Raw genomic sequence first — 26,341 nt, 5'->3', positions numbered from 1 at the left:
TTGGAAGCCGAAAGTTTGGAGTTTATCTGCGGAGTTTTATTGCTGATTTTATATCCTTTACTTCCGACGATTTTTGTAACTTCTATCCCTGACCCGTCCCGAGTGACGTATCAGTGAATTCAAGCGAAAGAAACAAATGATAAAGCTCAATATATAAGACATAATTTGTAAATGCCGATTTTTTTTTTAATTTAAAACAATATCACTGCATAGTATAAAACAAAGTCGCTATTTTAGTCTGTTTGTCTGTATGCTTAAATCTTTAAAATTACGCAACGGATTTTGATGCGGTTTTTTTGTAACAGGTAAAGTGATTCAAGAGGATGGTTTTTATGTATATTTTTTTCCGAATTTTGCACCCGTGCGAAGCCGGGGCGGGTCGCTAGTTAAAATTATAACTTAAATGGATGCTATGAACTATAGGTATTAAATGCTATTTATATTACTCTCAAGAACTTTGTGCTTTTCTTTAAGGCGAAAGTATTATAGTTACCTACCTAGTATTATACTACCTTCGTTATTAGTACCTAATAAACACGACCAAGAAGCCATGATAATCCCTTTTCAGTCAGATGAGAACAAAAGGTCTTCCAGAAGTTGAAAAGTTATTCATTCTTAGAGTTTCTTGTTAAGACTTTCTGTTGAGCAATGCTTTGAACAACGCGTTCATTCCGGTAGCAGGATCTTGGTGTAGTTATAAAGCAGGGATCAAACACCGGTATCCATTGACACTGTGCATGGAGACCGTAGTATGAGAAGATCTAGACGAACCTTGATCAAATTGGGGACGTCCTGGCAATAGGTCAGGTCAAGAGTACCCGAAACCTACGAGTTTGTATGAACAGACTTATGAATGTGGATGAAGTGAGCGAAGTATGGCATGGTGCCAAGTGGAAATATGTAATCTCAGCTTAGCCCTCCGGAAGAGAGACGTGATTATATATGTATGCATCAAACAGAGTATTTACTACACCAAAATGTTGAGCGTTATTTACGAAGTGGATCACTTTAATCAATCACACTTGTAAGCGAAGGTGTAAAAGGTGGTAATTACATTAAATGAGAAAAGGACGGAGTATTAACGAATAAAGTCAAGTTGAAAGGTGATGATATTCGTTGATTTGTACGCCATTACCATAAGGTCAAGGCAATAGTTGAAAGAGCATTTTAGGTTCCATTGAGACTGTTCCTCATAAAACTATGTAATAGAATAGCCTTCTCGGTTACGTGCGCTTGCATAGAAGAAACATTCCATGCTGAAGCCGCTAGAGGTACAAAATTGTATAAAAATATTGCATATTTAGTCAAATTAGACAATGTCTAGGATCCATGCATCCATCACTAAGCGCAAATGTAGAGGGTAAGCGCCCTACATATCTCCAAAATCTATAAACATCTCTTTAACTGAATGATCAAATAAATGATTGAAAAAAAAATTCTTATTAAAAAGAAAATAATATATCAAATAACTATAAAACCTATATATAGCAACTAAAGTCAAGATTGAAATATACTTTTTTTTTCACCTAGGTATATACTCTATTACTACGATATAAATTGGAATACAATAGTGTTATATCATTTGTATGTCAATTCTTTCAAAATTATATTTGGCAAGGCGATATTTCATTCTTAACATTTTCTCCCGCAATCCATTTTCCTTTGTATCGGAAAACAGTCGAACGACGATGCTTATTTAGGAGTCAGCTAGAATCCAACAAGACAGCAAAAATCGTTGCTATTTCTTGAAAAATTTATCTTTGCTTCAAATATGAAGGCGTCATTGTTTGAAATTCTTATTAAGAAAAAAAAAGCAAGGAGGAAGTTTTAAAAAATTCTTTTTTTCTCACTTGATAGTAACCAAAGTTTTATAGGATAGATATAAAGCGAAGTAACCGAATGAAGGAATATTTACATTTAAGCTTCACATGAGTAACATGAGCGCTGAGCGCATTTCTTTTTTAGTTTGTGTGTAAATTTTACAGATCGCCTAATGAAAAGCATTTATTTTCTTTATTGGAAATTAAAATAAGAACATTAAAAAAAATACAGGCGACCAGTATTTAATCACGGATTCATGCGTTCGAAATTCAAAACATATACGTACTCGTCATCATAAAATCTTAAATTACTTATCAGACCAAAGACAATAAGTAATTAGAGATTTCCTTCCAAATTTTCCCAAAGAGTCGTATTTCAAAACACTTCCCGCAGGCAATAATGCCATAGAAACAGGGACTGGGTTCGACAGTGATTATTATACCCTTAACACTGTCAGAACTTTGGTTATTATTATCGACATATTCACAGAACATAGAATGCCAACTCCGAGTTGTTGCTCTGTGGAAGATAAAGAAGGTTAAACGAAATAATTGTCAGGTTGTCATAATACATTATGTTAAAATAACTCAACGGTTAATATAGTCTTAACTCTAGGAAAATACTTATTACTTATGACTTAATTTTATATGAAAACTAGCGACCCGCCCCGGCTTCGCACGGGTGCAAAATTCGGAAAAAATCAATTATTTAATAGATGTTATTATACATAAAAACCTTCCTCTTGAATCACTCTACCTGTTACAACCGCATCGAAATCCGTTGCGTAATTTTAAAGATTTAAGCATACAGATAAACAGACTAAAATAGCGACTTTGTTTTATACTATGTAGTGATAATTCTATGATAAGTACAACATAGGTGAAAATATTTAATCTCCCTTCTGGTTGTGGTCCCGGTTGCAACGTCACCACTTGGGACAGGAGCTCGGGGTTGGATTGGGTGAGTCAGGTTTTTACACGAAGCGATTCCCATCTGACCTCCGCAACCTTTGCAGGTAATCCTAACCGGTATTGGATCCATGGTTACACAACCAATTGCCTAAATGTGCAGGTTTCTCACGATGTTTTCCCTTACCGTAAGAGCATCAGTTAGTATTCGAACAAATGTACATAACTTTGATAAAAGTCATGGTATATGGTCGAGTTGGGATTTGAATCTGTACTTATTTGCGATTCACGCATTTTTACCGGGGCACCTTACCGAGTCGACCACCAATGCTCTCATGAAAAATTTAATATTTAAATATATCTGAAATTTTGAGACCTAGGTGTGCAGTATCGACAGCTATTCGACAAAGTAATAATAGCCAACGTTATAAAACGCGTTATGACAAATTGCGCAATATTTAGTGCAATCATAAAAATTCGTGCATATAATTTTCCCTACAATTTCCCCTAAACATCTTATTATTCCGAGGGTGGTAATCACGTGAAGGACATTTTTGTAATGTTACAAGCACATACATAGGTCTAGCTAGATCCCGCAAATGTATTTAACTACTTCGCAAGTCAAATCAGGTGGCAAAAGGCAATATTTTAGGTAATTCAGCATCTGCATTGATCTTCAGCATCATCTTACAGATGAAATATAATTTTAAGTAAAAAATCCTATATTTACTTTATTCCACCTCGAAATTGCCCGCAACTCCATCCGCGTAAAATTAAAAATCTCGTTGCTAACAGTTCCCGTAGCAATTTCGGAAACTTATCTATTAGTGCTACGCATCCCATGTAGGTATGTTCTATTCATGCTCAATTTAAGAATTATACGCCAAGTAATGCAAGACTTTCAAAAGTTTTCATACAGATTATTGAACTTGCGGTATCTATCTAAATCCATGTCCGTGGTCACAGGACAAGGTCTCTGTAGTTACCACTAAATTGCAACCTAAACTGTGAGGGTTCGTGTACGTACAATAGCCATATTGGGAACAATGAGAGCCCACTAGAAGTGATATAGATGAGGTTAATTTTGACCATGTCCTGTTTAATATCTAAGGTACTTTATCCAGCTTTTTATGGGAAAATGAATGCGTTTGACCTCAATCTGAGGGTACCTAAACAAGAAAAGGTCAAAGTAATGTAATTAAATAAAATTTGTAGAATACTAAATAAAACATTATACATACACACACATTGCTTCGTAATTGTTGATAAGGTAGACAGAGCCAATGTCCAAAGACTAGAAAGCAACGTTAAGTTGGAGCCCGTCGCCTTTTACACGAATACCAAGTTTAAACCTACCTACCATAATTTTCATTTACAAATTTTACAATCGGCACTATAAAATGCACCAGGCATACTAAAACAAATCCATTTTTCTGATTTGTTTTTATAAATATATTTTGCGTCATTATGGTCGTCAAGGTATTTTCGATAGTTTTAAACCCATCATAAACCCATCATTTTAATGTGTGTATATCCTTGAACTCAGTGCCTTGTAAAAGTTCTTAAAAAAAAACAAAGTGTAATTTCTCGTCCTGCAAGCGGTATGCGGCAATGGGACCCATCAATGTAGCCCCATTCAGTGTGTGTTCGGTTCTAGGTAAGGATGCACGTCTCGAATTCTCGCGTCGGCTTTGAAACGCGCCAGCGCGTATCCGAACGCAACTAAAATAATGCATTCCAAATTCGAATCTTTTTGAAAATATTTTAAAAAGTGTTTGATTCTTTTTCCTGTGACTGGTTTTATTGTGGTGATACATAACATTTTGTGGAATAGTTTTTTGCCTACGTTTTTAATAACAGTGAAAAGTGAGTGAAACTTTGATATAAAAAATTAAAAAGGAAATCATTTAGTGAGTATTTACTTAATTTATTATCTTAAATTTAATTTAATTATTTAAGCTAATATCAACCTAGTTTTCTGAACAAAAAAACAAAAAACTTGTCAGTTCTTCCATAATTTAAATATATTTAAAAATTGTTACTGTAAGTGATGAACATGTGATAGGTACTCATGGAAATCTCGTCTTGTCTCTTGAATTTCTGCAAATCTTTTCAAATCTGTTAAAACTTGCCTGCTAATTAAATAAATTCGGGAATCACACGGCACCAATAGAAAAAAAGAATAGGACCACTCCATATCTTTCCCATGGATGTCGTAAAACGCGACTAAGGTACAGGCTTAAAAACTAACGGTCTGTCACTATTTGAATCTCAATTCTATCATTTAGCCAACCAAAGAGCCTTTTCAAGTCTGTCGGCTCTGTCTACCCTACAAGATATATACACGTTATTATATGTATGTATGTAAATTAATTAAACGAATACAAATATTTTTAACTAATCATAAGTTCACAAATATTTTTCTCAAACGAATTCTTTATACTTTTATCGGTTATCTAAATCTACACGTTTTAACCAATGATGGATGACCTTTAAAATGACATTCCCATGTCAATTTATGAATTAAATGAGCGCATATCCGAACTTTTGTGTGGTCGTCGATAAGAAGCTAGTGATGTAGAAAGTCGATAGCTCGAAATCGATAACGTTTATTAATATTGGTATAATTTAGACGGTTGATGAATTCATTAAAATTTTTAGTAGCCATCTAACATCGTAAAAACACTTCGATGGGTTCACCTCTTTGAAGTCGCCGCTAGAAGTGAGATTAATACGTGCTGTAAGTACATATATTTTAATTCGATTCAATTCGTCTAAATCCATCGAATAGAGATATCGATTAAAAATGTAGTAATGTATAAAAAAGATGTAGTGTTACTACTTTGTTCGTATAAAGATACAAAAATATATTCTTTTTACGAATAGTCATGTGGCGATAATAGAGCAATTAAACTCGATAAATAATGCGCTTCCAGGATTTATATTATGATCTTTTTCAAAATGAAATATTGACAGTATCCATTTAAAAAATATTATTCTACATTCCAATGTCCTTTGCAAAGTTATTAAAAAATCTACCAGCTTTTTGTCCGGGGCTTCGGTCTAGTGGTGTTAACTTTCGTTTAATTAATATGTCACATACATACATATGGTCACGTCTATATCCCTTGCGGGGTAGACAGAGCCAACAGTGTTGAAAAGACTGAATGGCCATGTTCAGCTATTTGGCTTAACGATAGAATTGAGATTAGATTGAATATGTCACAATTTCAGCAAAGTTCATCAAATAATTTAACTAGTGGTTAAATTATTTGATGAACTTTGATTTTAAATTTATGATTATATGTAAAAAATAGATAAAGGCTCTGGGAGGTCGCAGGACCTGCAGAAATGATTATTATTACAGCTGTAACTTCGGAATAAAATGTGGTTCTTGACTTGTTATACGAGTAACTTTGTTGTTAATTTGTTTTTGATACGGTACCGGTCCAAGGAGGTTGGATGAGCAGAGCATGTCGCCTCAATGCTTAACTTGTTTTTGCGTTTTGTGTATAAAAAAATAATGTGAATACAGAATATAATGTCCGTACATATTTTTTATGAAGAACAAATACCTTTCACGTATTTACCTACCTATCTGTTACGGTGTGCACTTTGCTAATAAGCTATGCTTCATGTTTAGTGTGGTAGAAACAGTTATAAAAAAGTATAAATGGTAGTGATGTTTGAAATTATATTGATTTTTGTGCATCAAATTATGAATTTCGATGGTTTACAAGATCAGACAAATAAAAAACAAAGTTTCCTAGTTAATTACAAAGTCTTTTAGCTTAGCAATTTCAAATTTAGAAAGCTTAAATTTAAATTATTAAGAAACCTTTACCTCTTTAACTAAGAACCACGGAAATGATTTTATTTGGCATAAGGATAGAAGTTACAGCTTTGGTCCGCTCGTTATTTTGTGTTATAAATGTTGCGTGTGCTTACGTATTAATTTTGTCAAAGGTGTTGTTTATACAGGTCGTGAGATGAGCGTCTCGCAATTATGATATTTCACTTTATGCTGACGAAATGTGGAACAGAGAGGGCATTCTCGGGCGGTTCTTGTCAACAAGTATTTATATAAACAGAACGAAAAGTAACAGAATTAGTTAGGGACATTTAGACTGTTTAACCCAAAGTGATAGCGAATTAGAAAAATATGAACATATAATTGAGTATTGTAAGCCATCTTTAAGCTATACAGCTGTACGTGGTCTTTCAGTCTGTTGCTCTGTATACCCCGAAAGGGATAAAGACGTGCATCTATATAAATGAGTAATGTTAGAAACTTTTACAAAAACATATCAAAACCTAAATATATATAACGTAGCCAGATAAATTCCAGCCCTCCGGTCACGAGATACCTCAATCAGCTTGATTAAGGTATGTATCTTAAAATACTTATGAGGTTTTGATAGCACAGATTGATTCCCTCTAAAACTTTAAAATTCACAGAAAACAAGTAACAGTTTACTACACCATCGCCTGAAAGAAGAATTTCAAGCGTGCCTTTATCATTGCCACACTATTTTTTTTGTTTGCTACCAGAGCATGGAAGCTAAATAAACCTATTTATCGTAACATTCCCTTATACACTAAAAGTACGCTTTAGGAACCAATGAAGTGAGAAATTTTATCCGACTTTAAAAGTGATAGAATAGAAAATCCGCTACCCTAAGACCGTAAGATAATAAATTTTGTTTAGAAATACTTGAGGTTTCAGTGGAAGCTATGAAAATTTATTGCCGTCACGAGGCGAAGGCCTACGCCAAAATAGGGGAATAATACAGGAAATTCGATCCTTGGCCTTTGTCAAGACTTGACAATACATGCCGATACATAAAGATATTTATTCATAATCGTACGTGCAAATATAAACCATATTTTTGGTAAAAGCTACTTCTTAAGTTTCTAAAAATTGTAGTTAAGTACCTACAGAGGATATGGCTTGGGTTAAAAATTTCTGGAAGGGCCTTCAATAGGTTTAGTTAAGATTTGAATTTTGCTCTTTCCATTTCAATCTTACTTATCGATTGACCAGTTAAAAATTGGTCTTCTTTTAAATTTTAGGTTCCATTAAATTCCAAATATTTCCTTCTCATTACTTCGACCTTTAGTTCGATCATCGTTTAGTGACATTTTTTTTGTCATTTGATCGGGCATCGAAATTTTTTAAATTAACGAATACATTAATAACTAAAAAAAAATGATCGTTCAGTGTGTAATTTGATAGCTTAAGCTTTCTCCATTAACTTTCCATTTTTGTTATTTTATGTTGAAATACGTTCATACAAGTAACAAGTTTAGAGTGAACTTTTGCATAATAAACGAAGTGTTCAATTCAGGGATCACAATTTGAAAAGAGAAATGCAACCTCATTGGTTTAATAATAGTAATGGCTGGTAATAGACGCTAAAATAGATGTAAAAAAAAGAAAAGAAAAATTAGAATTGTTTTTTGATTGCATAATTATTATGATAGGTATTAAGATAATCTAGTTCACTGATTTTAGATCATAATTTATAATTCAATGTAATAAATGAAATGTATTGCATTTAGTTCAAATTACAGTGAAAGTTAAAAATCTAAAATCCGTTTGTTATTTGTTTCACACAAAAAGGATCCCATATTTCAGCAGTGCAATAAACACTAAGTGTAAAATAAATGGTAATAAACCATAGTTATTAAAGATTGATTACTGACCATAAATGTTAACTTGAACTAGGACTAAGTTTCCTATAACTAGTCTAAGCTGAAGTTGTATACTAACAGGTTATTAAATAAATAGGGCAGTTGCGATAATTGTGATTTTTAGGTTATCTACTGAAACAATCTTCTTGAAATTAAGAGTATGGAGAAGGCAAAGGGTTTTTGTTCATCCCGGTAAAAACTAAAGTTCCCTTGACGAAATACGTATATTCTTTTGATGGTGGCGCTTAATTTACGCGTGTAGGTGACGTTAAATGTCTGCCTATGAGCAAGATTTCATACGGCTGAGATATAATGATTATGATGTCCATAAGTCACCATTACTCCGCTAGTTATAGCTTAAACGGTTGTTGAATCATTACATTACGATTACAATTATTGTATTGTTCCCTATAACAATAAAATTTGTTCAAGAACACTCACACGTGTTATTTAAATAGTAAAGTGTCGCCTTGTTGAATATAATTGTTATGCGTTGTATAAAGGTCATTTTATGGTTTACAAACATATAATCGAGTATTTATCCCTTGCGGGGGGTCTTGAAAAAACTGAAATACCACGTTCAGCTGTTATACTATTCACTTGGTTATAGTGAGTGCTGTTAAGTTTATGGCTTAGGTAAAATATAGTAGTACCTATATGTTATTTTTATAATTTAAACATATATCTCGTCTTTATCTATTACGGGGTAGACAGGGGAAGAAATCTTAAAAATTCTTATATTAGTCATACTCTTAAGGTGAGGCCAAACAACGTGAGAAAATGCACATTTCAGGTAACTAAATATGAAATGTGTATGACCAGGACAACTGAATGTATATGACCCAAGCTGAGTTGTGTTCCTTTTAGAAACAAATCTGTAAAAAACTTATAACATTTCAGTGTTCACATACGAGCAAAACGCACAATAATATCATCCATCATTAATAAATATTCACCAGTTTGTGCTGTTTATAAATCAGTTGAAATATGATTTTGCAATATTTGAATAGACAACCTGTTTTAAAGGTCGTGCGAACATTTAATTGTTACGTAATAGCACAATATTTTAAGCCTCTGGCGAGAGCACGGGGTACAACTTAAAATGAGTCAATGGGCTTTAAATCAAGTTTCTAATTATCTTCATTCTATTGATATATTTAAAGACATATTTTACAAATCAGATTTAAAAAACTTTAGAAACAAATCAAGGAGTGCTATTTTAAACAAGCAACGAGGAACATAAAGTTATCTACTTATATTCGACTTTTAACATAATGTCAAAAGGTGCTTATGGGAATACTTAAGAGAGAATACCTTCTCTTTCGTATTACCTATATTAGTGTATGGAAAAAATATAAGGTTGATCCACACAGTCGGATTTTAGGCATAACGCACACTTATACATTTCTTGTCCGAATTTCCATGTACATTTACGCGGGTATAAAGAAACCAGCTTGAAAGGAAATCTATACGGGTTCCTTGTCGATTATGGAAGCCTGAAGAAAATGAGACTACGTATTATATGAAGTATTACTTTCTGAAGGTTGACTGAAGAATGATTTTACCTAACTTTAATTCCAAGCATTAATGATCAATAAAATTTTAAATTATAAATAGTTTTAAACTTTGATTAATGTCAAAAAGCGTCTTGGTAAGATAATATTGATATGGTTCCTTCAAAAGTTTAGGAAAGTAACAGGTTTGCAAATAAATTCCGCCGGATACAAAAGTAATCACAATTTTCATTTAACACGGGCGGAGCTGCATGCAAAGTAACTTTGTTGTAACTTTTAACTAATTCGTGAGAACGGACGGCAAAATTGCCTTAAACTTTTGTGACTAGTGGTTCTGTCTACCCCGGAAGGGATAGCCAGGACGTCTAAACATTGTGTGTGTATGTAAAAACGGACCCTAACCTGTTTACTTACAAATGAGCTGTCGTGTCGAAGCGGGTCCGTAGCGAATTCTTCACAACTCATGCTTTCATTAGTATACCTTACTCAGGCGGGTTCATAGCTCCAGGAATGCGGAAAAAGGAATGTTTCTCGTTTGGAATACTTATATAGTCCATTTCTATATGTACCTATCAGCTAACTGAAATAAACGTTATAAATAATCTTGATAACTACGTCTTTTTGTTGAAAATACATTTCTTAAAGAAACTATGGTTAATGTTAATAGCAAAAATATATCATTATTAAATCTATTATTTATTTGGCATTTTCTTTAAAATGGTATGTTTTTCAATAAAATGACGTATCAAATATTAATTTTCATTTCAGTAGTTAGTTGTTGAGATAGAGGTGTATTTTTTTTTAAAGTTGCTTTTAATGACAAGGTGATGAATGAAAAAAAATTGAGACACTCCTTTTATTTTCTTTTCCATTTCCTTGGTCAGTCGGAACGACTTTTTTCATAAGTTTTAGCGTTTGTTGCAAGTCACGGAGCTCTGAAAGTCGGGTTGTTACTTGTTTGTTGATTTGTTTTTTGGTCAGGTGGTCGGTTTTAAGTAGATAGGGTAAAGTTAGTTAATAAAAAATACAGTAAAAGAAAATTGTTTACAACAAGTACCTAACTACTCGTAAAATTAAAAGTAAAAAGTATGTATTCGACATACAACCGTATAAAAAAAACGAAAACGACCATAAAAATACAAGTAAAAGAAGGCTCCGCCTCAGCATAATGCTGGCTGTTAACAAAACGGCAAACAACCAGCGCTGATCTTCCGGAGGTGTACGGAGAGACCCGTGTTGACGTTATTAATTTAATTACACCCCCATCACACTGTCTTTTCGATGAGACCCTTTTTTTAAGATTTGAGTCTGATAAACCTAATAGTACAATTACAAGTGACATCCTATATGAAATCAGACCTCTTTCCCGGAGGATAGGCAGAAACAGCATCTTTCCACTTGCCATGATACCTATGTATAAGTAAAAACTAACATAAAAAGCTGCCTGTTTATCTAAGATTTTTTTATCTTAGTTGATCTACAGACGATAGAGTTATGCTTTTCTCCTTTTCATGAAATCATATGGCAAGAAAAACCAAGAATAATATTTTAGTTACGAATTCCAGTTACCAATTTAACTAAATTAACAGAGTTTGGAAAATCCTACTAATATTATAAATGCGAAAATTTGTAAGTATGTACGTCAGGATGTCAGTATGGATGTTTGTTACTCTTTCACGCAAAAACTACTGAACCGATTACGATGACATTTGGTATGTAGGTAGCTGAAGACCCAGAATAACATATAGGTTTTTTTATCTCGGATTCCACGCGGAAGATGTCGCGGGCGGGCGGCCTCTAGTAACCAATACAACAAATAAATTACCGGTTGGCGACAACACTCGTCATACGTGAATCAAATGAAAAATAACTGTTACAATCTAAACCTCGCATTCAATAGGACATTTCGATACGGCACTTTCCTTTATGTCACACTACTTTTATACCTTTTACACGGCGTGGCAAGCAGTCGGTTATTGACGCCGCAAGAGCGACATTTTCAATTTCGCAAACCACTCAATATGTTGACGCGTTTCAAGGGAAACGGGGAACACTTATTCGTAATGCATATAAGTGTTGGAGGTGTTTTATTTGACTAGCTGATGCCCCCGACTTCGTTAGGGTGGCTGAAGAATTTATGTGAAGTCTGTGTCATTTCTGTATTTCCTATAGTTTAGCTGGACCGCCATGGTGTTGCATTGGGTGTTCTACCTATTCGATTTTTATATATTTATTGATATAGTCACGTCTATAGTCCTTGCGGGGTAGACAGAGCCAGCTGTCTTGAAAGACTGATAGGCTACGTTCAGCTGTTAAAATAGCTTTGAATTAGATGGAGTGGCTAATTAGTCCGAACAACTTTTGTTAACGTGTTATTTCTATATTTATTATAGTTAAATTGCAACCTTCCCTCAAGGTTCTCCAGCAAGTGTTCCAGTTTTCAAAGTCATTTATAGTTCCAGGTCTAATAGCTACATAACAAAAAAAGTTTCTTCAAATTCGTCCAAAAGTTCCAGAGATAAGCGTGAACAAACAAAATGACAAATAGTTTTCATCGCCTTATTTTGTTTTAATGTACCGAAACTTCTTTTTTGCTGTTTTTTTTATATTGATTGATATTTTGCGGATAGAAACTCCTTTGGGTCACGTAGCAAATGGCGAAGGAACCCTTTGTAATTTCCTCCTTTCTTGTGCCTATTCGTATTATAATCGTTTTAGTCGGAGCTCTTGCCACTTTCCCTCTATTGATAAAAAAAATGTGAGTGAGAAATGTTTTTATTTAGGTACTAAGTGCTAAGAAAATACGTATTTTGAATTTATAAGAAATTAGGTCTCTGTTATTTTGGTAAGCTGCCTCCCAACCTTTTTTAGCAAATGCTATGATAATACATACATACATATGGTCACGTCTATGTCCCTTGCGGGGTAGACAGAGCCAACAGTCTTGAAAATACTGAAAGACCACGTTCAGCTATTTGGCTTAATGATAGAATAATTAGGCTATGATAATGTTCCATAATACTGGCAGTACACAAACATTTTTTTTATCACAATGAAAGTATATGGTAAAAAAATAAAAATAAATCTACCTAGGTCCTTTAAGTATAGCTATAACTATGGAACCTCACTATGCAAAGTTAAACACTATCTCGGAAGCAACCACATGTATTTATTTTCCGAGTCGCAGCAATCAGAAGTAATAGTGGCTTGCCGGTAAAATAACTTGAGTTATTTTGTACCAGTAAATGGAAAAATAATCTTTTCTTCTTACAAAACCTTTCCCTTTATTTGATCCAGACGTATCCGTCGTCATACTGCCACCAGACTTGCCAAATATTACATTCTAAGAGTTAAGTATGGAATAAAATTTGACTTTAGATTTCAATAAATATTGAGACATATCATAATTGAGGTCGAAGTTGAAGAGGGGATTGTCGTGAAATGGGCATTTGACCTCGAAGTATAGTGAAAAAGATCGAAAAAAAATCATTGTGCAATGCTTATTTCCTTTTAAAAAGTATATAGGTATATGTGTATATCTCATGCAGAAGTTAATTGATTAGAAAATGAGTTAAAGAGATCAGAATACCGCATTAATTTTGTCAAAACAAAACATATAATCATGTAAGAAAATGCCTTAAAAAGTAAAATTGACCAGATAAGTCGAAATCCGTAGAAATCCGACGTTATCGGCTTACGGCGGAACACGGTAAGTTGTAATCCTCAAGGCATCGTTTGGACACGCAGCGGAAACCATTCAATAGGATTTTTTATGTAAACATACTTATAAACAGCGCGGCAGATAGGATCCTCGCTTCGGGTATTTTGCGTCCTTCCCTTTATGTTAAATATTTGTTATTGTCGAACTGAAATAAGTATGGGATAGTAAGATATTTTTAACATGATATGAGTTTTAGGGTTTATCATAAACATTTTGTAGTGCTCGTTTTTACCCAGATTTGGGTTGTTCTTCTCTATACCTTGCTATATCTCTTTGTACCGTGTGGTTCCCGGCACCAGTACAATTAAGAATATGACCATTCCATCTCTTTCCTATGGATGTCGTAAAAGGCGACTAAGGGATAGGCTTACAAACTTGGGATCCTTTAAGCGATGCGCTAGCAGCCTGTCACTATTTGAATCTCAATTCTATCATTAAACCAAATAGCTGAGCGTGGCCTATCAGTCTTTTCAAGACTGTTGGCTCTGTCTACCCCACAAGGGATATAGACGTGACCATATGTGTGTATGTATGTATGTATCTCTTTGTATTTTTATACTTAATACTTATTTCTATATTCGTGATGGTTATAAATCTTACACGCTGTGCCCCGACACCTTATTCCGTAAGAATTTCAAAAGTACCATATTCTACTAAGCTCACCAACAAGTACACTAATTATCATATGAATTCGTTCAGTAGTTTTCGCGTGTAAGAGTAAAACACATACACATCCTACTAAACCCCAAACTTTGGCATTTATAATATTAGAAGAATAGGACGCAGCTGTTTTCAAGGCTTAATGGCAGAGGGTGCAACTGGGGCCATGCCAAGATAAGCGAGAGAGAGAGAGAGAGAGAGGATGAAGCTGTTCACGCAACTTAAGTAAAAAAAACTGGACGAGTGCGCGCCGGGTCACGTGTAATGTATTACACGTGACCCGGCGCGCACTCGTCCAGTTTTTTTTTTATAATCCTATTTCAGAAATAAATCCGCGAAACAAAACCAAGATATAATCTTAGATGTTACAGTCAAGAAGATTATCTACTATTAGTAGGCAGTTATGCAAATGTCTGGTCACAAGAAATTTTAAGGGTAAGAAGGCGAACACCGTACTAATGAATGTCGATCATAATCTGTACATAATAATAACATGTTTGATAATGTACGAGTATATATCCTTAATCCTTATCATCAGATTTCTAAAGGGCCACACAATCCTGGGTATAAAAGGAAGGTTACCCATTAGGACACGTGTATAGACGCCTTTTGGCATCTGAATACAATAGCTGTTAACAAAGTAGGTTCGTACTTTCTAATTGGCTCTTCATCATTTAGGTCATTTATAGGTCATATAGTCTACATTAAATACTAGGTGAATACTTTTTGGCAAACAAAATTTTCATAGCACATTTAGGCGATGAAACTGAGAAAGGTTTTCATAAAAACAAATAGCAAAAAAATCTTATTATTTTTACCCTCATATAAAAAAAAATACTGGAAATTTTTGTTGCTACATATTTCTATGTAAACTCACTCAATCTCATTGTCAAAATCTACCGTGAATGTTTCCCTAACCAATAAAAATTCTCTATATAAGTACTTGAAACGAACCTCTTGCAATTCTCGAGGACCGAACCGTATATGACAAAGTGAAGCTTTTTGAAAGAGAGAAAATCCGGTAAGTTAATTTAGTAATTAACTAAATCACGTATGTAAATAACAAAGATATTGTGTATACTATTCAAATCTTATCAAATTTCTAAATGGGCCACCCAATTCTTTGAATTAAAGCCGAAAGGGTCCATTTCCGCACAATAGCTTTAAATGACGTATTTTCCAGTTGACTGTACTTTATCATAGGCATCAATCATAATACAACCTAATCATTTGACATGGATACATCGTTATACCGATGTGATTGATCAAGTGATTATTTATTTAAACTTTATCTTATAAAAAGGCTCAGTTTACTCGAGTGGTGAAGGACTAAACCTTAAACTTTAAATGTATGTTATTGGAAATTTAAGGAATTAACAAAATGTAGGTACCTATTGTTATAATTTCTTTTCTATGAAACGCATAATACATGGTTCTTCTAGCATTTATACATTTTCAGGAATTTTATGTATTATTCCCGATATTGTTATTGTATCAGAATATAGATGGGGGTTGCTTGTTTAGATAATATTTGAAGGTAATTGAAATTAAAACAAAGGTATATTAACAAAAACATAGTTTCTACCTATTTTCCTTCAAGGAAAATACTCATTTACGGCGCAAAGCGAACAGATGCAGTCGGAATAACTGTGACGCTAGAAATTTTAAATATTAAAATGTTATGAAAACTTTTAGAGTGGTTATTCTTTTGTTTCTAAAACGTTTTATCTATTTTGTAACTATAATCTCTTAGAGCTCTAATACTCTGTTGGACTAACTGAGGTGCAATCTAATATAAAAATCTTTTCCCTTACTGAGTGACTGATTAGTATTCTATGGTATTATTTGTATCTACGTATTTGCTATTAACACAACATTGTTCTTTTTTGTTTGCAATAAAGAGTTATTAATTCATTAATCATTCATTCATTCATTGGCAGATAGCGCACAGTCTAAACTGCTGAGTCTAGAGATTTGAAACGTGTAGAAACTGCTTATTTCGTCTAGAAATGCACAAGGAAAAGATTCCTCAAAATTCCAACCGGAGCCACAGGCGTGTTTTAGTTAATGACTTACTAATGAATGACTTACTCTGTATTGCACGCTTAAATAAAATATGAGTACATAATTTAATTTTAAATGTACAATGGGCGGTCTTTCCGCTTGTAGCGATTTTTGTCAGACAATCGTGAAGAAGTAATTACGTACATATTTTATTATGGATACTATGGAAATATGGATTGCACGCAGTAACCCGTGTGGTTTCCGGCTTTTCTGCTAATGTAATCTGTTTATTGCGTGACGAAGGAAAACATGTTAGGAAACAAGAATCTCATTGAATGGGGCGATTTAAGGAATCGTTAAATTTGTTACGTAAGTTACGTATGTTAAACGATTTATACTTTTCTGGCCTCAAACTGACAACTTTTCGCGTGTAAGCGCATAACATCACGCAACATTTAGGTTTCCCTCACCTATTGACACGAAAACGATAAATAAAATAAATAATAGACATACATATGGTCACGTCTATATCCCTTGCGGGGTTGACGAAGCCAATAGTTTTGAAAAGACTGAATAGCCACGTTGGCTTAATGATAGAATTGAGATTCGAATAGAGACAGGTTGCTAGCCCATAGCCTAAAAAAGAATCCCAAGTTTGTAAGCCTCTCCCTTAAATAATAGAAATGACGCAAAATCCCATTAATTTCTGTTCCTGTGTTCTGAATTTCGGAAATTCCTCTCCTAGTGCATCTTTAAACAATAATAGAAATGTACATGCCATAACGAGACTAAGCGGAAGACTGAAGGTAAATTAACCAGTCAATGTCTCCTTTATTTATTAAGAAGTGATGTAAAAGCGATAACACCCGTGGGAATAAAAGCAGTTCTGGGAAAATTTTAATATGTTCTTTTTTATTTCCAGATAGTGCTCCTGATGAATTCCTGGTAAGCTGCACTTCCATCAATTTTTTTATTTCAGAAACATTATATTTATATAGTCGATAATTTAATCCATAGACATCTGCATAATAACGAAACGGGAAATAAGTTACGTGCAAAGTGTAGTTTATGACAAAATTAAAAACATCTACCTAAACTTTAAAATATAATGGTATAATGTAACTCACAAAATATAGTACAAAACTTCGTATTTAAAGCCTAGGCAATTTATTCTGGCCGTTTCAACGTAAACTTTGGAACAAAAAGTGTGACACCAAATGCTGGGAATCGGCGACTGAAAAATCTAGAGCCAAAACTAAACTCAATTCACAATTCACAGAGAAATACGAACAGTACGCAACACAAACGGTTCAAATTGAGCCTGCTGGTTTATATCTTTTTGGTTTAGATATAAGATATATCCGTATACACATCACGTGAATCGTTTTGCGGTAAGCTGCTAGATAGGTATCTGGGAAACTTACTTGGGCGCAGGTATCTGAGGCATGCCTAATGATCTTAAAACTTGTTCGCCGCGAACTTAGACCTCGCGAACTCTTTCAGTTTTACAAAATTGTGAATATCTGAAAATCTGCTTAACTGATTTTGATGCTCCACGAACTTAAAAATTGTATTGAGAGATGCTACATACATTTTAAATATCATCAAAAGCAGACCATCAGTTCGAATGTTATCGCGTTACAAATACCATAAATACAAAAAAAAACATTTCTGCCCGAGTTGCAGGCCGGTCAAAGTGGAAAGATAAATTTTGATAAACATCTAGAGTCCACTATGAATTAAACTATGAATTAGAGTGAAACATATTAAACTTATTCGCCACGATCCCTGTATAAATATTTCGCTCCATCTACATTCATCACACTTCAAGCTCATCGCCTTAGGTACTCTTGACCTGACCTTTAAGTTAAACTTAGCATAGCGAAATTTGTTACGCCACTGAGAAATTTTTCAGGCGTCAGGAATAAATATCTTTTCTACATGCATCGCATTTATTCTTACCCGGGTTTACACGCGTGATAAATTATTTACATGCAAAAAGAATCGACCTGACCCCTCCATTAATCATGGCCGGTCAAGTCTGGGCCGAAAACTTGATAAAAACGCGCGACTTCCATTAAGTAACTTATGGACGAAGCCATCCTAATTAATTAATGAAAAACTTTCCTTTGGATTAGGAATTTTCTTAACACAGTTAATTCTTTTTCAAATAAATTATTTGTGACTCGCTCGATTTATTCCCTGTTTCTAAAGATTATTATCTTAATAGCTTTTTCTTACGACCTAAGATAGATAAAAGTTCAAATCAGGCTTCCGAAAAACCCTGACTCTCGTGTGTAATTATATTTTCTAAGTTACATACATTATTTGATAGCTAACAGATGTTCTTACGTTAAAAAGACAGTGTAAAACCTGCACCTTCAGCTTGTTTACACAACCATGATCCAATATGGGTTAGATTCCCTTGCAAAATTAATGGAGGTCAGACGAGAGTCGCTTCGTGTAAAAACCTGACTTACCCAATTCAGGATTGTGGCATATGGCAGATCACGGTCTCCAGGGTGGTGGGAAAAATGTCATTTTTCGCGCGACTAATTATTTATGCGAAAAATCTAAACTTTTCCTAACCAGCAAAACATGCTATGATGAGAGGGTCACATATGTAAGAATATACGTTTTTATTTTTGCGGCATAAGTGTTAGATCGCGAATCCATTTATCCAGTTTCGTGGCAAGTAAAGTAAGACATTTGTTTTGCCAGGATTATCCCAAGTTTCAGGAGTGACGGCGCCGTATTTTATGGAAACGTGAAAGGGAAAACATACCGGGAAATATGCCTCCTCATAATTCTCATTCCCGGTGAAATTTAAAAAGTTTATGTTATAACACAATTTGTTATTCGTTTATGAGTTTTTGGGACCTTGTAAGGGCTTGTTTATAGTCACGCAAAACTTGAGGAAGGATGCAAAGTGGATTGTTCATGATAATGTCCTATGATTATATATATTTGATATATATATATATATATATATATTTGAAAATTCCATGATATATATCATGGAATTTTTTACAAATTCTTACTTTTATTTATTGTATAGTCTTTATTTCTTTTCGCGTAATATACAAGCGTATTTTGTAACCACATAAATATTCATTTATATGTCTTCATCGACAGGCCGTAACGGAGTTTAACGCCGTCTCACGTACATACTTTATTGGTGCTTAACAATTATAGTCTATTTATTTTATTTCTTAATGTTTTCTTGGGAATAATAGTCCATCTTAATTATACGGCAATGATGGTCTCGTCTTTATACCTAACTAGATGATCCAGTGTTTTAGAACTACCTATTTAAAAGTATCTTTGTTACTATTTATCGCAAAATCTTCTTGACTGATTTTGATCAAATTTAGTACACTTGGAAAAATACATATATAGGGTATTTTTATCCCGAAATTCCCACAGGCCCAAATCCACGTGGCGCTAGATTTTCATTATAAAACAACATTCAGTTGTCGGAATATGCAAAAAGAGTTATTTTAGGAAAGCAGTTAATGAGATACCTTGGTGTATTTCAATCGGAAATTCGCCGTTTAACGCGTGCAATATCGTGTTTCCTATCTAAATTTAATTACACGCCATCGGACCGTGAGTAAGCACAATCATAATGAGCTAAGCAACTACTTAATTAGTTTTGTATGGTTAATAAATCTAAACGGACAGTATGAAAAAAACACTGAAGTAAATACTCGAGCAAATACAAGTAATGTAATTATTTATCACTTATAGCATTCGGGATTTCCAAGCTGGAGTCCAACAAATGACAGCGCATAAGAGACCCCCACCATACATGTCATGAAAAGATTTATTGATCAAAGTTTTTACGTTTCGGTGCCTGCCGATCAACCCTATATAATATATGTATATCATACAGATACATTGCCCAGTTATTTATATGTTGTCAAAAATAATACTTCTTATGTTGACCTAGTTTTTCAAAATTTTTTTTTTATTTATTACTGACCTGATAAACAACCGAATAACTTAACAAAATGACCTTTCATTGATAACGAAATACAATAAAAAGAACTCTCATGAATGACTGGTGTCTAACCAGTATAATTTGTCGTACAGTCTGATCATAAGACAGATAATGTCACAATAGGCATGAATAAATTTAAGTAAGTAGCTGTATAAATAACAGGGGTTCGATTCTCACGTGCACGAAACATTTTGTAACTTAAAAAAGATGTGGCAGTAAATTTGAGAGTGGTTTTAATACATGTCGGAGCATCATCATCCTAGTTTGCGATTTCATGTAATTTTCATTAACTACTCGCAGAACGCTCGGGAAGCTATTTAAATGAGACCAAAAAATCTGCAATTTTGTATAGATTATTAAAATTTGATGACGTCTAAATTATTAAATAGACGTCCGTGGCTTGCACTCTGCGTAGGTACATCATATACATCTTCTCTAGCGTTCATTTAAATTACAAACAAAATAACTTAACTAGTTTTAAATTTTGCTTTATTTTACACATATACCTAGTGTAAAACAACAGGTTACACATACGAGTACCACACGTACCTTTTTTTTGTTGATGTTTCATTTTCACCTATTATTCTTTCTAAAAAATGCAATGACCTTACAGAATAGAAACGCGGTAAATGGTAGGAGTCGTTGAAGAAGAAATATCATGTCAGTGGAAAAATACTTCTGAATCTTTCCCAAGATCATTGACCTGAGATAAGATATCCACACAGTTATGCCATAGTATTTTATCACTTTCTTATATGTAAATTTTATAAGTAGGTTGCAAAAAAGCATAACCATTAATTATTGACGATGTAATTTTTTCTTAATTACATACCACCGAAATCTACCTAATCAGCACTAACGATTATCATGCAAAAACTATAATCCCTTGTAATCACGCAACGCCTAGTTTTAAATTAACTATGGCAAAAAACTTCCGTCAAATCCGTATCCGGCTCGAAATAGGAACAAAAAAAGGGTCAAGTGCGAGTTGCGCTCATGCATTGAGGTTACCGTACAAAGTGTTTATATCTTTTTTCTGGTACAACCATAAAAAGTATTTTGAAGATTATTTTTATAAAGTAATCTTTAACATACTTTTTTATGGTTTTTGACTTGTTGCCTATAAATATCATTTCGGTAATAAGTTGATTCATAACGATTTTTTTGGCTTAGACGTGTGACGAAATTGGCTACCTTATTTTTTTTCTACGAGATTTGAGTGCGTTTGACCTCAGCTGCTGCCTGGTTTACCACCAAGATGAGGCCTCAGACGGTGGACGCAAACTCAAATAATGCCTATTATCATCTAAACTTGAAAATCCCCAAATTTTAAGTTGTATGTATCGGGGAAGATTGATGCGGGGAAGGAATTCCAAATCACAGCGGTTCGCATGATAAAAGATTTGGCAAATCGCAAGGTGCGAAGGGTGGGGATATCGACCATTATAAGGATTTTTTTTACATAGACCTTGAGGTATCCAATTCAAAGGTCTCTATGCATTGATTTATTAGATGAGCAAACAGCCAGGCAGCCAGATATAAAAAGGATTTTTTTAAGAAATACATTTTAGAAGCGATTTTAAAAGGGCTCCATTTTTTTACTTTTTTGTCGTACAGAACCCTAACAACAGCAGTTGATTGGAACCTCTGTAGTTCGACTTGACTAATTGTTTGTTTTTCGGTTGCGTGATGTCTCTATAATGTCGAGGCTGCGGTCAGTATTTATTTTGTAATTTAAGTGATTCATAGAAGTTGTTTTATTAAAACAGCACTTCGGTTTGTAAGGAGTGCTTTGTTATTGTTTGTTTACCTAAACGTTTGTATTGTATATATGCTTTAATCGCTTGATGCCCAATATTTTAGCGGGATAGTTAGATTTTTACACGAAGTGACTCCCAGTTTACCTTCAAAACCTTTAAGGGAAACCTTATCTATATTAATGTAATGAGTTACCCATTAGGTAATAGAATAGTTTTAGATTGCTATGCAACACCTGTGCTAGGAAATTCTGTGAGCGCTGTGTGAGTGAGTATTTCTGTGGTACACAATTTACAAAATGATATGTTAATTGTGTACAAAGGAATTTACAATTACATATTTTCGACCCAAAACTACCTATATAAACAACAGAGCCAACAACACACAGTTAAATTTTTGACGGTCGAAATTGCATTTGACTTCAAATTCCAAAATGCTGCAATTTACACTTCAGTTTGGTAACGTGAACAATTCGTTTTAGGCTGGCCATATACGAAACAAAAGAACAGACATAGATCTGGCTAGATACTGCCAGTTCATGAAAACTAAGCGTGCTGCCCTATTTACAAGACCCTTTTTGGTGGCATTTTGGTTGGCTAGCTGTGTTCAAGCAACCTTGTCTTCAGCTCTTCTGAGGGGAGCAAATACTATCTGTATATTGAAGGACCTGTACGATAATGCTATTGCGAAGGCGACATAGTGGTTTTCGCAAATGGAATCTGCTAGACGCGACACGGTAAGAAGAATAAGGGGAACAAAAATAATGAGACCAAAACACAATCAACCGTTTTTAAAGACCATTCCATTCATTTTAAAATTGAAGTTGTTCGTTAATGGAATTTTGCGGTTGTGTCTCTTTTTCGCGTTACCGCCGCGGGGTCTTACTTTATCTACAATCTGTGAACAAAACAGTGACCCAAATACCAGTGACGGCTACCCACATCGGAAGCTCGACATGAAGAACTGTTTCAGCGAGGATATATTGCATTTTTCTATTGTGTAAAATACTTACAACCTTACTGTCCTAAAGCGTCTTTAGTAAGGGGAAATTTACTTAACACAATTGAATGAAGATTTTATTTGATCTTAGGTATTTTTGGACTCGTACATAGCCAAAGGCGTTTGATACGATATTTCTTGTAACAATCAATAACATGAAAGAGAAATATTTGTGATTTTATGTATGTATGTAACAATAAGTAAGATGACTGCGGATTGACTGACACTGACAGCCCAAATCACTGGATTTAAAAAAATGTACATGTGAGTATCTCGATGCATAGAGATAGAGTTCTCCAAAATTCCTGCGGAAACGGGCATTAACAGGGTTTTGTTTCTTACGCGCTTTATTGAATAAAACATCACGACTCCTTTTGATTTGTGTAGAAAATAATAGTTATGCCTTATTAAATAAATGTTAAATAAAGCAATCCGTATCACACGACATACCTAGTTTCGTCTTAAGTTTGGTGAATTCCAACAGAATTCGTGATTCGGAAACTGGCTAGTTTCCCGCGTGAATTCCGTCCGCTCAGCAGAGCTACGAGTATGTTTACTAGGTACAAACAACACGAGAAAAACATACGAGAACTAACTCCGTGCTCAGACTTGCAATCTGAACGTCGTGGCTAAGTAGTTGTAATCGCTTTTAAGTTTGTTTACATACATAGTATTATCACGTTTTTATCAATTACAGGAGAATACAGTGTTAACAATATCGCAAATAGTAAAAGGCCACGTTCAACATTGTGGCTTAATAATGAATTGAAATTCTGATATTGACATGTTGCTAACCCATCGCCTAAAAGAAGAATCCCAAAATTAACTTGGCGGTGGACGATCGTCTTAAGAAGCAGAAAGGCAAGTATATTTCTTGGGAATCATAGTCAATGCTTAAAGAAGATATCTCGCAATTCCGATAGAAAATAATAAATTCAAGCAGGCAGAGCTGCGGGCACAATCCAGTATTATTAAGAAAGGATTTTTAAGGAAGAAATTATTGTCGAAAACACGAAGAGAGTAAAAAATTTCCAAATCAGTGTTTGGACAAGGCCCTGTCAATTTGCATGATTAAAATTCAATAGCAGACCAAATTATTTTATTTCACGGAGCCATTAATAATTCAAATGTGAAATTTGAAATTGAAATGAAGAGAGCAATCAATGCTAATGACTTTTTCCACTGATGTAAGGCTTTTCCTGTGTACACTTCATATTTTAAGGGTTCCTTACTTAAAGGGTAAAAACTGAACTCTATCACTAAGCCTTCGCTCTCCGCTCTCTCTCTGACTGTCCGTCCGTTTGTTACCAGGCTGTATCTAGTAAACCGAGATGACTAGTTGAAATTTTCACAAATTATGTATTTCTGTTGCCGTTATAACAAAAAGTCCTAAAAATGTGGTCCTCATACAATAAACGTGTGACCATATCACATTAAAAAAATACAATATTTGTTAGAGATAATAGTTCGAAACTATTGCACACGCACTTGGCCGGTTTTATTATCGATACTGGCTTATATTTGCACTTTGAAAACTTTTTCTGTGGTAAATAATAATAATAATATATGTATGTGGTTAGTAAACTAACCACCAAACCTCAAAGAACATCACTTATCGGTTTCGTAGGCCTTATCTAGTAAAACGATCTTAAACAAATAGATATGTTATATACCTACACCTTAATTTCATTATTGTATATTTTTAAAGAAACAATTTATTTAAAAAAAAAATTTAGTAATTTTCTATTCTGGAAAGACTTTCGACATGATTTTAATGGAAACTTGTTTGATTACATACTTACATAATATTATTATTTTCGGACGGCAAGGATTCCACATAGTCCTTTGTTACCACGAACCCTGCATAATTCTTTAACACCATCCACATTAAATTCACTGTTATTTTCATACAAAGTGGTGAATAAGGGTTCTCTTATTTTTTACATTAAATTATTCAATCACAAGTACCTAATTTATTTAATCTACACATAAAGATGTAAAAGATTTTCGCAAATTGTTATTTAAACAATATGGCCGTCTCAGTTTCACTCTGTTGACGATTTTTCAAGCGAGTTATAATTTATAATCTCAAGCGGGGGTAGCAGACTCTTTATAAGGCATTTGTATGCATGACTAGACTACATTCCTTGAGAACTTATTTTCCGATTCTCGTTTATACAGTCATCATTTGTTATTATCTCAAGTTATAATGAAGGCATGGTACTGCTAGTAATGAAAAGATATTGTAAGAACAACGTATAAGGGTGTACGCACACAATGATATGAGTTAAGATACTCATCTCAGCTTCTTAAGAGCTGACAAAAAAGTAAGAAAAGATTTAACTTCGTAAAGCTAGCTTTTTTATAAACAAGTATGCGTACTTATACATGTAAATATTTAAAGGAGATAAGTAGGTATCATTGGCGAAAAAAAAATACTCCTTTGGAAAAAATTTACATTGTAATTCATTTGACACACTACAAAGATGTGAATCTTGCCCAAATTCATATTCATATATTATAAAATTTATTATTTCCTTTTACTTCGTCGTCCCTATTTACGCCTAGGGTTGCCGGGACATAGTCTTTTGTTGCCTGTTCGACTTTTGTCATGCATTTTTTGTTTGCGGAGCGAGACTCACGCGGCAATCTGTTGTGGCGTGGTGTGGGCTCCCTCCCATATCAATCCAGGTGGTACAGCTATCTTTTGAAGCCTTATGTAACGCAACGTCTCAAAAAAAAAATCTAGGGTGTACGGCCTTTAATGCCAGGCCAAACTTGCAGATCTCTACGACCATCAAATACATATACAGCGAACTGGCAACCCTATTTACGCCTAATAAAATTGTGTCAACTCTCATAAGCACTTATTACAAATTGCTACACTTACGTAATTTCATAGAAACTCGAGCTGACGACACAAGACAAAAAGTCTCTTAAGTGCATCCCGACATCCCGGGGCGTGTAACAAACCCCCAAGTAATGGATCGCGGTAAAAACCGGAAATAGGGAGGCATTACTCACAATTTACCGCTTGCCTTTAATGTTAATCTATATCACTTATTTTATTATCTTCCCTCGAGAGACTCGAGAAATGGACAGTTTCATGGGCGTGAAATTATGGCTTCTGGGTCAGGAAGGCAGGTTTCAGTTTTGCATAATATGATTCATTATCATGGTCTTAGCTTTTGTCCCTATGGAGACGACCTGCTGGATCCAAGAACGAGCTTGGATCCAGGTCGTCCCCTTAGGGACCGTC

At 34.2% G+C, this 26,341-nt stretch overlaps 1 protein-coding gene across 2 annotated transcripts in view; it reads left to right on the top strand.

Annotated features, from left to right (window-relative positions):
* The first annotated feature begins 4,385 nt into the window (after positions 1–4,385).
* The window catches only part of LOC106129916 (synaptogenesis protein syg-2), a 93,613-nt gene continuing 71,657 nt past the window's right edge, over positions 4,386–26,341 (top strand). For both annotated transcript variants that reach the window (XM_060949156.1, XM_060949155.1), the window contains exons 1-2: positions 4,386–4,639; positions 17,245–17,267. The gene's annotated coding sequence lies outside the window, so the exon portion shown is untranslated. The remainder of the gene's footprint in view (positions 4,640–17,244; positions 17,268–26,341) is intronic.

This window comes from Amyelois transitella, chromosome 18 (genome assembly GCF_032362555.1).
Source record: "Amyelois transitella isolate CPQ chromosome 18, ilAmyTran1.1, whole genome shotgun sequence".
NCBI classification, from domain to species: Eukaryota; Metazoa; Arthropoda; class Insecta; order Lepidoptera; family Pyralidae; genus Amyelois; species Amyelois transitella.
Note: the sequence above shows the minus strand (reverse complement) of the source record. Positions and strands in the feature narration are given on the sequence as shown.